The following is a 12,336-nucleotide window of genomic DNA, read 5'->3' on the forward strand; positions in this document are numbered from 1 at the left end:
GAACGCATTATTGTGGCTAAGATAGACACGAAGCCCATGCCTACTACAGTAGTACAAGTTTATATGCCAACTAGCTCTGCAGAGGACAAAGAAATTGATGAAATGTATGATGAGATAAAAGAAATTATTCAGGTAGTGAAGGGAGACGAAAATTTAATAGTCATGGGTGACTGGAATTCGAGAGTAGGAAAAGGGAGAGAAGGAAACATAGTAGGTGAATATGGACTGGGGTTAAGAAATGAAAAAGGAAGCCATCTGGTAGAATTTTGCACAGAGCATAACTTAATCATAGCTAACACTTGGTTCAAGAATCATAAAAGAAGGTTGTATACATGGAAGAATCCTGGAGATACTAGTAGGTATCAGATAGATTATATAATGGTAAGAGAGAGATTTAGGAACCAGGTTTTAAATTGTAAGACATTTCCAGGGGCAGATGTGGACTCTGACCACAATCTATTGGTTATGAACTGTAGATGAAAACTGAAGAAACTGCAAAAAGGTGGGAATTTAAGGAGATGGGACCTGGATAAACTGAAAGGACCAGAGGTTGTACAGAGTTTCAGGGAGACCATAAGGGAACAATTGACAGGAATGGGGGAAAGAAATACAGTAGAAGAAGAATGGGTAGCTCTGAGGGATGAAGTAGTGAAGGCAGCAGAGGATCAAGTAGGTAAAAAGACGAGGGCTAGTAGAAATCCTTGGGTAACAGAAGAAATATTGAATTTAATTGATGAAAGGAGAAAATATAAAAATGCAGTAAATGAAGCAGGCAAAAAGGAATACAAATGTTTCAAAAATGAGATCGACAGGAAGTGCAGAATGGCTAAGCAGGGATGGCTAGAGGACAAATGTAAGGATATAGAGGCCTACCTCACTAGGGGCAAGATAGATACTGCCAACAGGAAAATTAAAGAGACCTTTGGAGAAAAGAGAGCCACTTGTATGAATATCAAGAGCTCAGATGGAAACCCAGTTTTAAGCAAAGAAGGGAAAGCAGAAAAGTGGAAGGAGTATATAGAGGGCCTATACAAGGGCGATGTACTTGAGGACAATATTATAGAAATGGAAGAGGATGTAGATGAAAATGAAATGGGAGATACGATACTGCATGATGAGTTTGACAGAGCACTGAAAGACCTGAGTTGAAACAAGGCCCCGGGAGTAGACAACATTCCATTAGAACTACTGACGGCCTTGGGAGAGCCAGTCCTGAGAAAACTCTACTATCTGGTGAGCAAGATGTATGAGACAGGCGAAATACCCTCAGACTTCAAGAAGAATATAATAATTCCAATCCCAAAGAAAGCAGGTGTTGACAGATGTGAAAATTACCGAACTATCAGTTTAATAAGTCATGGATGCAAAATACTAATGCGAATTCTGTACAGACGAATGGCAAAACTGGTAGAAGCCGACCTTGGGGAAGATCAGTTTGGATTTTGTAGAAATGTTGGAACACGTGAGGCAATACTGACCTTACGACTTATCTTAGAAGAAAGATTAAGGAAAGGCAAACCTACGTTTCTAGCATTTGTAGACTTAGAGAAAGCTTTTTGACAATGTTGACTGGAATACTCTCTTTCAAATTCTAAAGGTGGTAGGGGTAAAATACAGGGAGCGAAAGGCTATTTACAATTTGTACAGAAACCAGATGGCAGTTATAAGAGTCGAGGGACATGAAAGGGAAGCAGTGGTGAGGAAGGGAGTGAGACAGGGTTGTAGCCTCTCCCCGATGCTATTCAATCTGTATATTGAGCAAGCAGTAAAGGAAACAAAAGAAAAGTTCGGAGTAGGCATTAAAATCCATGGAGAAGAAATAAAAACTTTGAGGTTCACCAATGACATTGTAATTCTGTCAGAGACAGCAAAGGACTTGGAAGAGCAGTTGAATGGAATGGACAGTATCTTGAAAGGAGGGTATAAGATGAACCTCAACAAAAGCAAAACGAGGATAATGGAATGTACTTGAATTAAGTCAGGTGATGCTGAGGGAATTAGATTAGGAAATGAGACGCTTAAAGTAGTAAAGGAGTTTTGCTATTTGGGGAGCAAAATAACTGATGATGGTCAAAGTAGAGAGGACATAAAATGTAGACTGGCAATGGCAAGGAAACCGTTTCTGAAGAAGAGAAATTTGTTAACATTGAGTATAGATTTAAATGTCAGGAAGTCGTTTCTGAAAGTATTTGTATGGCGTGTAGCCATGTATGGAAGTGAAACATGGACGATAAATAGTTTAGACAAGAAGAGAATAGAAGCTTTTGAAATGTGGTGCTACAGAAGAATGCTGAAGATTAGATGGGTAGATCATATAACTAATAAGGAGGTATTGAATAGAATTGGGGAGAAGAGGAGTTTGTGGCACAACTTGACTAGAAGAAGGGATCGGTTGGTAGGACATGTTCTGAGGCATCAGGGGATCACAAATTTAGCATTGGAGGGCAGTGTGGAGGGTAAAAATCGTAGAGGGAGACCAAGAGATATATACACTAAGCAGATTCAGAAGGATGTAGGTTGCAGAAAGTACTGGGAGATGAAGAAGCTTGCACAGGATAGAATAGCATGGAGAGCTGCATCAAACCAGTCTCAGGACTGAAGACCGCAACAACAACAACAACAACATGCCCTTTCCATACCATGTGCAGTTCACTCTGTGGCCATTGCCAATTTTTGTGAATATCATACCCCATAGTGGTAGTTCTTGGGGATAAAACCCATTTTTCTCTGAATCCTGGCGTTTCTCATTTTACATGTAGGAAAAACACACCGAATGCCCACCTGAGCTCCTGATACCATCCTGACACATACAGGCTGGAGTCCAAGAATGGAATCTTTACCATCATTCAATCTGAATCAATATTTTCCTTCCAATTCTATGTCCTGGCAACCACAGAAATGTCTAGTGGTTTGCTGCCCTGGGTCGCTTAACTGTTTGTTTGTGCTAGATGCACACAGTCAGGAGTGTACAACAACATATTAGGCCATGACAGCCGAATCAACCATGTGAGCACACTCTACGGCCACATGTGCTACATCGTGTCCCATGCCAGGATGAGCCACCAGTAGTAGAAGAGTCACCATGGCCACGCCACACCATGCGCTGCACTGGGTGCTGTAATTGGGCAGCCACTTCTTGCAGCCACCCCCGATTCCATGCAATCCATTCTGCTAGTTAACAATTCCAGTAAACTTCCGCCAAGGGATCTTTTCACTGCCTAGAATAGAGCAAGACCTTTTTTGTGTACATGTGTCAATCCCAGTTTTGTAAACATGCCTGATTTACATCCTCGCCAACAGCAAAGAGGACCGAATCAGCTCCCAATGCCGCAAGTGCAGCCCCGAATGAGCCTGATTGTGTTACTTTACTGCAACAGCAGATAAGCACCCTGTTACTTGAAAAATTAGAGCTACAGGAATGGCTTAATGTGATAACTGGTGAATGTGGAACCAGAGCTGCCATAAATGCGGCAACTCCATTCCCTTCAAGAACTCCTAAAGTTTAAACGGAAAAATTAGTGCCAGATATAGCCAGTATACTTCCAGCCATAACTTTTGTACCTTCTATTGCCTGGAAAGCCAGGCAAAAATTAACAACATTTATGCAAAAAGTCAGGGATGGGACATACATGCACATGGCCAGACCATTTGTTGTTAAATATCACCATGCTGAAGATTTCAGGCGATGCACGAACTTTGTTGAATCAGTAGACGCATTGCAGGAAGTACCCACTCTTGATTTCTACATCTACATCTTCATCCATACTCCACAAGCCACCTGACGGTGTGTGGCGGAGGGTACCTTGAGTATCTCTATCGGTTCTCCCTTCTATTCCAGTCTTGTATTGTTCGTGGAAAGAAGGATTGTCGGTATGCTTCTGTGTGGGCTCTAATCTCTCTGATTTTATCCTCATGGTCTCTTCGCGAGATATACGTAGGAGTGAGCAATATACTGCTTGACTCTTCGGTGAAAGTATGTTCTCGAAACTTCAACAAAAGCCCGGACCGAGCTATTGAGTGTCTCTGCTGCAGAGTCTTCCACTGCAGTTTACGTATCATCTCCATAACGCTTTCGCGATTACTAAATGATCCTGTAACGAAGCGCGCTGATCTCCGTTGGATCTTCTCTATCTCTTCTATCAACCCTCTCTGGTGCGGATCCCACACTGCTGAGTAGTATTCAAGCAGTGGGCGAACAAGAATACTGTAACCTACTTCCTTTGTTTTCAGATTGCATTTCCTTAGGATTCTTCCAATGAATCTCAGTCTGTCATCTGCTTTACCAATGATCAACTTTATATGATCATTCCATTTTAAATCACTCCTAATGCACACTTCCAGATAATTTATGGAATTAACTGCTTCCAGTTGCTGACCTGCTATTTTGTAGCTAAATGATAAGGGATCTATCTTTCTATGTATTCGCAGCACATTACACTTGTCTACATTGATATTCAATTGCCATTCCATGCACCATGCGTCAATTCGCTGCAGATCCTCCTGCATTTCAGTACAATTTTCCAATGTTACAACCTCTCGATATACCACAGCATCATCCGCAAAAAGCCTCAGTGAACTTCCGATGTCATCCACAAGGTCATTTATGTATATTAACGGTCCTATGACACTCCCCTGCGGCACACCTGAAATCACTCTTACTTCGGAAGACTTTTCTCCATTGAGAATAACAAGCTGTGTTCTGTTATCAAATGGTTCAAATGGCTCTGAGCACTATAGGACTTAACTTCTGAGGTCATCAGTCCCCTAGAACTTAGAACTACTTAAACCTAACTAACCTAAGGACATCACACACATCCATGCCCGAGGCAGGACTCGAACCTGCGACCGTAGCGGTCACGCGGTTCCAAACTGAAGCGCTTAGAACCGCACGGCCACACCGGCCGGCGTTCTGTTATCTAGGAACTCTTCAATCCAATCACACAATTGGTCTGATAGTCCATTTGCTCTTGCTTTGTTCATTAAAAGACTGTGGGGAACTGTATCGAACGCCTTGCGGAAGTCAAGAAACACGGCATCTACCTTGGACCCCGTGTCTATGGCCCTGTGAGTCTTGTGGACGAATAGCGCGAGCTGGGTTTCACACGACCGTCTTTTTCGAAACACATGCTGATTCCCACAGAGTAGATTTCTAGTCTCCAGAAAATCATTATACTCGAACATGATACGTGTTCCAAAATTCTACAACTGATCGACGTTAGAGATATAGTTCTATAGTTCTGCACATTTGTTCGATGTCCCTTCTTGAAAACAGGGATGACCTGTGCCCTTTTCCAATCCTTTGGAATGCTACGCTCTTCTAGAGACCTACGGTACACCGCTGCAAGAAGGGGGGCAAGTTCCTTCACGTACTCTGTGTAAAATAGAACTGGTATCCCATCAGGTCCAGCGGCCTTTCCTCTTTTGAGCGATTTTAATTGTTTCTCTATCCCTCTGTCATCTATTTCGATATCTACCATTTTGTCATCTGTGTGACAATCTAGAGAAGGAACTACAGTGCAGTCTTCCTCTGTGAAACAGCTTTGGAAAAAGACATTTAGTATTTCGGCCTTTAGTCTGTCATCCTCTGTTTCAGTACCATTTTGGTCACAGAGTGTCTGGACATTTTGTTTTGATCCACCTACCACTTTGACATAAGACCAAAATTTCTTAGGATTTTCAGCCAAGTCAGTACATAGAACTTTACTTTCGAACTCATTGAACACCTCTCACACAGCCCTCCTCACGCTACATTTTGCTTCGCGTAATTTTTGTTTGTTTGCAAGGCTTTGGCTATGTTTATGTTTGCTGTGAAGTTCCCTTTGCTTCCGCAGCAGTTTTCTAACTCGGTTGTTGTACCACGGTGGCTCTTTTCCATCTCTTACGATCTTGCTTGGCACATACTCATCTAACGCATATTGTACAATGGTTTTGAACTTTATCCACTGATCCTCAACACTATCTGTACTTGAGACAAAACTTTTGTGTTGAGCCGTCAGGTACTCTGTAATCTGCTTCTTGTCACTTTTGCTAAACAGAAAAATCTTCCTACCTTTTTTAATATTTCTATTTATGACTGAAATCATCGATGCCGTAAACGCTTTATGATCGCTGATTCCCTGTTCTGCGTTAACTCTTTCAAATAGTTTGGGTCCGTTTGTCACCAGAAGGTCTAATATGTTATCACCATGAGTCAGTTCTCTGTTTAACTGCTCAAGGTAGTTTTCAGATAAAGCACTTAAAAAAATTTCACTGGATTCTTTGTCCCTGCCACCCATTATGAATGTTTGAGTCTCCCAGTCTATATCTGGCAAATTAAAATCTCCACCCAGAACTATAACATGGTGGGGAAATCTATTTGAAATATTTTCGAAATTATCCTTCAGGTGCTCAGCCACAACAGCTGCTGAGCCAGGGGGCCTATAGGGACATCCAATTATCATGTCTGAGCCTGCTTTAACCATGACCTTCACCCAAATTATTTCACATTTCGGATCTCCGTCAATTTCCTTCGATACTATTGCAATTCTTATCGCTATAAATACACCTCCCCCTTCACTGTCCAGCCTGTCTCTGCAGTATACATTCCAATCTGAGCTTAGGATTTCATTACTGTTTACGTCTGGTTTCAGCCAACTTTCAGTCCCTAGTACTATATGGGCATTGTGACCGTTTATTAATGAGAGCAGTTCTGGGACCTTTCTATAGACGCTCCTGCAGTTTATTATTAGCACATTAATATTGTTATTCCCTGTTGCATTTTATCTACTCCTACCTTGCCTCGTCTCAGGAGGCATCTTGTCAGGCCTAGGGAGTGAATTCTCTAACCTAAAAACCCCCATGTACACTCCACACGTACTCCGCTACCCTTGTAGCCACTTCCGGCGTGTAGTGCATGCCTGACCTATTCAGGGGGACCCTACATTTCTCCACCCGATAGCGGAGGTTGAGAAATTTGCACCCCAGATCTCCACAGAATCGTCTGAGCATCTGGTTTAAGCCTTCCACTCGGCTCCAAACCAGATGACTGCGATCGGTTCTGGGAATGATACTACAAATAGTTAGCTCAGATTCCACCATGCGAGCGAGGCTTTCTGCCTTCACCAATTCCGCCAACTGCCTGTACAAACTGAGGATGACCTCTGAACCCAGACGGCAGGAGTCATTGGTGCCGACATGAGCAACAATTTGCAGTCGGGTGCACCCAGTGCTCTCTATCGCCGCCGGCAGGGCCTCCTCCACATCTTGGATGAGACCCCCCGGCAAGCAGACAGAGTGAACACTGGCCTTCTTCCCCGACCTTTCCGCTATTTCCCTAAGGGGCTCCATCACCCGCCTAACGTTGGAGCTCCCAATAACTAATAAACCCCTCCCCCCGTGTGCCTGCTCGGACCTTGCTGAAGGAGCGGCCACATGTCCACTGACAGCTTCCACATTGACCCTCCGCCTCATGTGCCGTGAATGCCGCTGAACCCACTACTCCCCTCTGGGAGAGGGTGGCCCAACCACGCCCGGTACCTGCGAAGATGTCTCGACAGCAGGGACAGTGGGTGAACCATGTAACACCTGTGGTGTGCCATGCGATGCACCAGACTCCCCACTGCCGCTACACTCCGAGGCAGCAGCCTGAAGACGGCTGACCGCAGCCATCAACACATTCAGCTGTTCGCAAACAGTGGCCAGCTCCTCCTGCGTCTGTACACAGCAGTCACACATCCTATCCATCCTAAGAAATCAATTTACTGTAGAGAGTTAATCAACTTTTAACTAGACAGCTAATTCGCTAAAGGCGGCTGATTGTTGACTAAACTGTGGTTGCTAGACACTTCTTGTAGAAAACAATGAAAATAGCACTACCTGTCTCTGGACTGTATTGAAAACAAACACTAGCACTACTGGCACTGTGGCTGACTAAAGGGACTCTCTCTGACTGTATTTAAAACAAACACGAAATCTATGGAACACTATTACTAAGCACTTGACAATTAAAGCTTCCTAAAAGCAAAAACACACGGAAGAAGAAGTGACAAGTAAGAAAAATACAGTTAATACTTAAAGTAACGTAGCTCGCTGCACAGCAGACGTGATGCAGACGGCAGTTACAACGACACAGGCAAAGGGGTTAGGAAACGCTAATTCAACAAGCGCAAAGTTATCTATCAGTGTGATTAGTTGTCCACCTTCAGACAGGAAAGTGGGGAGGACTTTGAAGTATTTGCAGACAGAATTAGGGCAGTACTTTGTCACACATAATGAAGAGGTAATTGAAGAAGCTGAAGCAAGAGCAATCGATGTATTCATACGCGGAATCAATACATATATAGGGAGTGAGGTAAAAGTAGCCTCCCCTACTTCCTTGCATGAAGCAGTCAGACTTGCTCTATTACACAAGGAAGTTGGAAAGATTTGTATCCACCCCCATGTGCACCAGCAAAGCACAACATGTGTTCATTAATTACACGAATTGCCAAAGATGCAGAAAGCACAACCGTATGGCTGAGTGCTCAGTAGATAAACGTTAATAGTTCTCAGTAGATAAAGAAAAATATTGTGAGTATCTCAAGCAACCCGACACCATTGTGTGATTGAAGAAGCAGGTCCATAATGGACGTAGTCCTGAGTAAACACAAGTATACCAGTCCCATTGGGAATTTCAGTTAACACTTCCCGGCAGGTTTGGCCATCCCATCTGTCACTGTAGCAGGAGTGATTAATGGAGATACATATTTTAGCAAGCTATAATATGCATTTTCATTTAAATCCTTGCTACGCGAGAGAGGGACAATATTGTCGCAGAAGAGGCTGAGTGGCGCGGTCGCCATGGCGTAATGGTTATGATACTGGACTGTCGCATGGAGGGTAAAATTTTAATTTCTATATTTGGTTCGAGTACATTCTAGAAGTATCCAAAAATGTCAAGAATCATTTTACTGGAAGTTTCTGTAACTGTGTATATACAGTATGTGTTCTGGCCGGACACAGTTCGCTCCGCGCTCTTGTATGTGCAAGTGCTGAATAAACCTTCATTAAGTGAAGATAGTGTTCATCATTCATTGAATTACACCTTCTTCTACGTGACATTATTCTGGTGGAGACACCGAGTATTGGAACTTGCGATAGCACACATTATCGACGGCACAGTGGCTCCCATCAGGCTGCGACAGAGCCAACGTTTACACGGCGAGAAACCCGAGTTTGAGCCATGTTCAACAGATCGCAATCTATCGGAGACAGAAGAAGAAGAGGACGTTACAATGAAAGCAACTGTATGCCACCACATGAGACATCTTTGCTGGTTCTATGGTGATGATGGCCAAGATCCAAACAAGTGGCTGAAGGTATATGAGTGTATAGCCAAATTTAACAAATGGCATGAGGCCGTGTGCTTACTTACTTACTTATTCCTCAGCTCTACAGCCCTTGCAGGGCCTTGGCCTGCATCACAATATCCTGCCATTCTATCCGATCCATGGCTTTCTGTTTCCATCCTCAGACACCCAGCTTTTTCATGTCTTCTTCAACTCCATTCACCCATCTCTTTCTGGGGTGTCCCCTCCACCCCGTCTGCCTCCAGCCTTGCCATCAAAAATCCTCTTACATGCTCTGTCTTCTTCCATTCTGAGCACGTGCCCTTTCCACTGCAGTCTTCTTATTTTAATGGCAAAAAGGTGTTGTAGTTCTGCATTCATACAAATGCACCAACCTTCTTGCTCATATACTGGGCCATATATTTTACGTAGCACCTTTCTCTCCCATATGCTAAGCATCCTTTCCTCATTTACAGTCATGGTCCATGTTTCAGCACCATACATAACAACTGGTCTTATAATTGTTTTGTAAATGAGGATTTTGCATTTTTGTGATAGAAGTGAACTCCTAAGCATGGGTAATGTAGCAAAGTAGCATCTGTTACCTGCCACTTTTCTGGCTTTCACCTCACTGTCAATGTCATTTGTCTCAGTGATAGTCGACCCAAGGTACTTGAAGTCTCTCACCCTTTCAAACTCCCTGTCAGCTATCCTGAGATTTGGTAGGTTTTGTTGGTTGGTCATTGCCATATACTTGGTCTTTTCGATGCTGACTGTCAGGCCAAGTTCCCTTGCACCTTTCTTCAGTTGTTGATAGGCTTCGCCTAGCACATCAGTGTTTGGTGCAAGTAATGCCACATCGTCAGCATAGGCTAGGTACTGTAGTGAATGATTTAAGAAGGTTCCTCCTTTATTTAACTCTATCTGACTTATGACTTTTTCTAGGCAAAGGTTGAATAGCAATGAGGAGATATTGTCACCCTGTCTATGTCCCTTCTTCACTTCCACTTCTCTGGACATTTCGCCCTGTATTTTTACTTTACAGTTGGTTTCGCTGAGGGTCATCACAGAAAGTTTAATGAGCTTCTTAGGTATTCCAGCCTCATCCATTACATTCTTCAATGCCACTCTTGAGATGCTATCATAGGCTTGTTTAAAGTCGATATAAAGCTGGTGTATGTTAATTTGATGTTCGTAACATTTTTCAAGTAGTATGCACAATGTGAATATCTGATCAGTTGTTGACCTATTACTTCTAAAGCCACTCTGATAGTCTCAACTCACATATGGAGTAAGCCTGCTGGTTAGAATATTGGAGAAAACTTCATACGTAGTATTTAGTAGGGAGATTCCTTGATAGTTCTGGCAGTTTAATTTATCTCCTTTTTATGTATGGGGCACATTATAGCTGTTTTCCACTCCTTTTGGCATGCTTTCCTCTTGCCAGATATTCAGTATTATTTTATGAATTGTTTTCCACAGCATTTCTCCACCATACTTGAGAAGTTCGGCCTGGATTTGATCTTCTCCAGGTGCCTTATTGTTTTTTAAGGTCTTAATGGCTTGCATCACTTCCCCCAGTGTAGGTCCTGGTGTTAAAACCTCTGGTACATAGTAAGTTAATTCCACCTGTTCTTCTCATCCCAACCCTTCTACTTCTGGGTTCAGTAACTCTTGTAAGTATTCTGCCCACCTGTCAAGTATTTTGTTACTCTCTCCTATCAAATCCCCTTCTTTGTTCCTACACATATTTGTTCTGGCTTGGAACCCGGTCTTTCCTTCTTTAATCTTTTGGTACATTTCACGACTTTGCTTCTCTTCTCCTAGCTGTTCAATTTCTTCCAGTTTTTTTTCTTTTCTAGTGCTCTTTTCTTCTGTCTGCAGACCCTCTTCACTATATGACGCTTTTCATTATATTCATTCAGATTTGCTCAAGTTCTTCTCTGCAATAATTTCATTTGTGCTATATTACATTCCTCAATTTTTCTCATACATTCTTTGTCAAACCAATCTTCCTTTCTCTGAGCCCGTTCATGACCTAAAACCTCTCCAGCTGCCTTGAGGATTGCAGTCTTACATCGTTTCCACATTACTTCTATATGTTCATTTGATGTGTCAGTCTCATTCTTAATCCTCTCTTCTATTTTCATTTGATATGCTCTCCGTATTTCTTCTAACTTCAGTTTCTTAATGTCAAACTTCTTTTGTTTGTGGCCTTTTTGTTTACTCAATAGTGAGATCCTTTGTCTATTTAATTCTCACTAGATGGTGGTCTGAATTGCAGTCAGCTCCACATTGGCTCCTAACATCCATTATGTCTGATCCGTGTCTCCGATCAATGGTCTATCTGGTTTCTGGTTTGTCCATCTGGTGAAATCCATGTTTCTTAGTGTATTTTTTTATGTGGGAAACATGTACTGTCGACAGTCATGTTTTTGCTTATAGCAAAATCTACAGCCCTAAGTCCGTTGTCATTTGATATTTCATGGAGGCTATGTCTTCCTATGGTTGGCTGAAAGGCCACTTCTTTTCCTATTTTTGCATTCAGGTCTCCTATTAATATCTTGACATCATGTTTGGGAGCCTGATCATACAGCTGTTCTACCTTGCTATAAAATTCGTCCTTTTGTTGTTCATCTGCCTCCTCTGTAGGTGTGTGTACATTTATCATTGTAATGTTGAAAACTTTTCCCTTAATCTTAATATGGACATCCATTCATTGATTGGTTGGAAGCACATCACTGCATGTTTCAGTTCTTTAGCGACCACAAAACCTGTTCCAAAGGTATTCATCCTCCCACCACTATAGAAGATAGTGAAATTTCCTGCATCCATTATGTCACTCCCCTTCCACCTAATTTCTTGGAGAGCCAATATTTTTATACTGTAGTTGTTTACTTGTGTTAGCAGCTGATGTAGGGCTCCAGCTTGGTATAGGCTCCACACATTCCATGTTCCTATCTACATATCTCTTATCCTTTTTTTGTTTGCTGGGGTCCTCATCAAAATATCCATCTGGCTTATTCCTTTG

This window comes from Schistocerca nitens, chromosome 6 (genome assembly GCF_023898315.1).
Source record: "Schistocerca nitens isolate TAMUIC-IGC-003100 chromosome 6, iqSchNite1.1, whole genome shotgun sequence".
NCBI lineage: Eukaryota > Metazoa > Arthropoda > Insecta > Orthoptera > Acrididae > Schistocerca > Schistocerca nitens.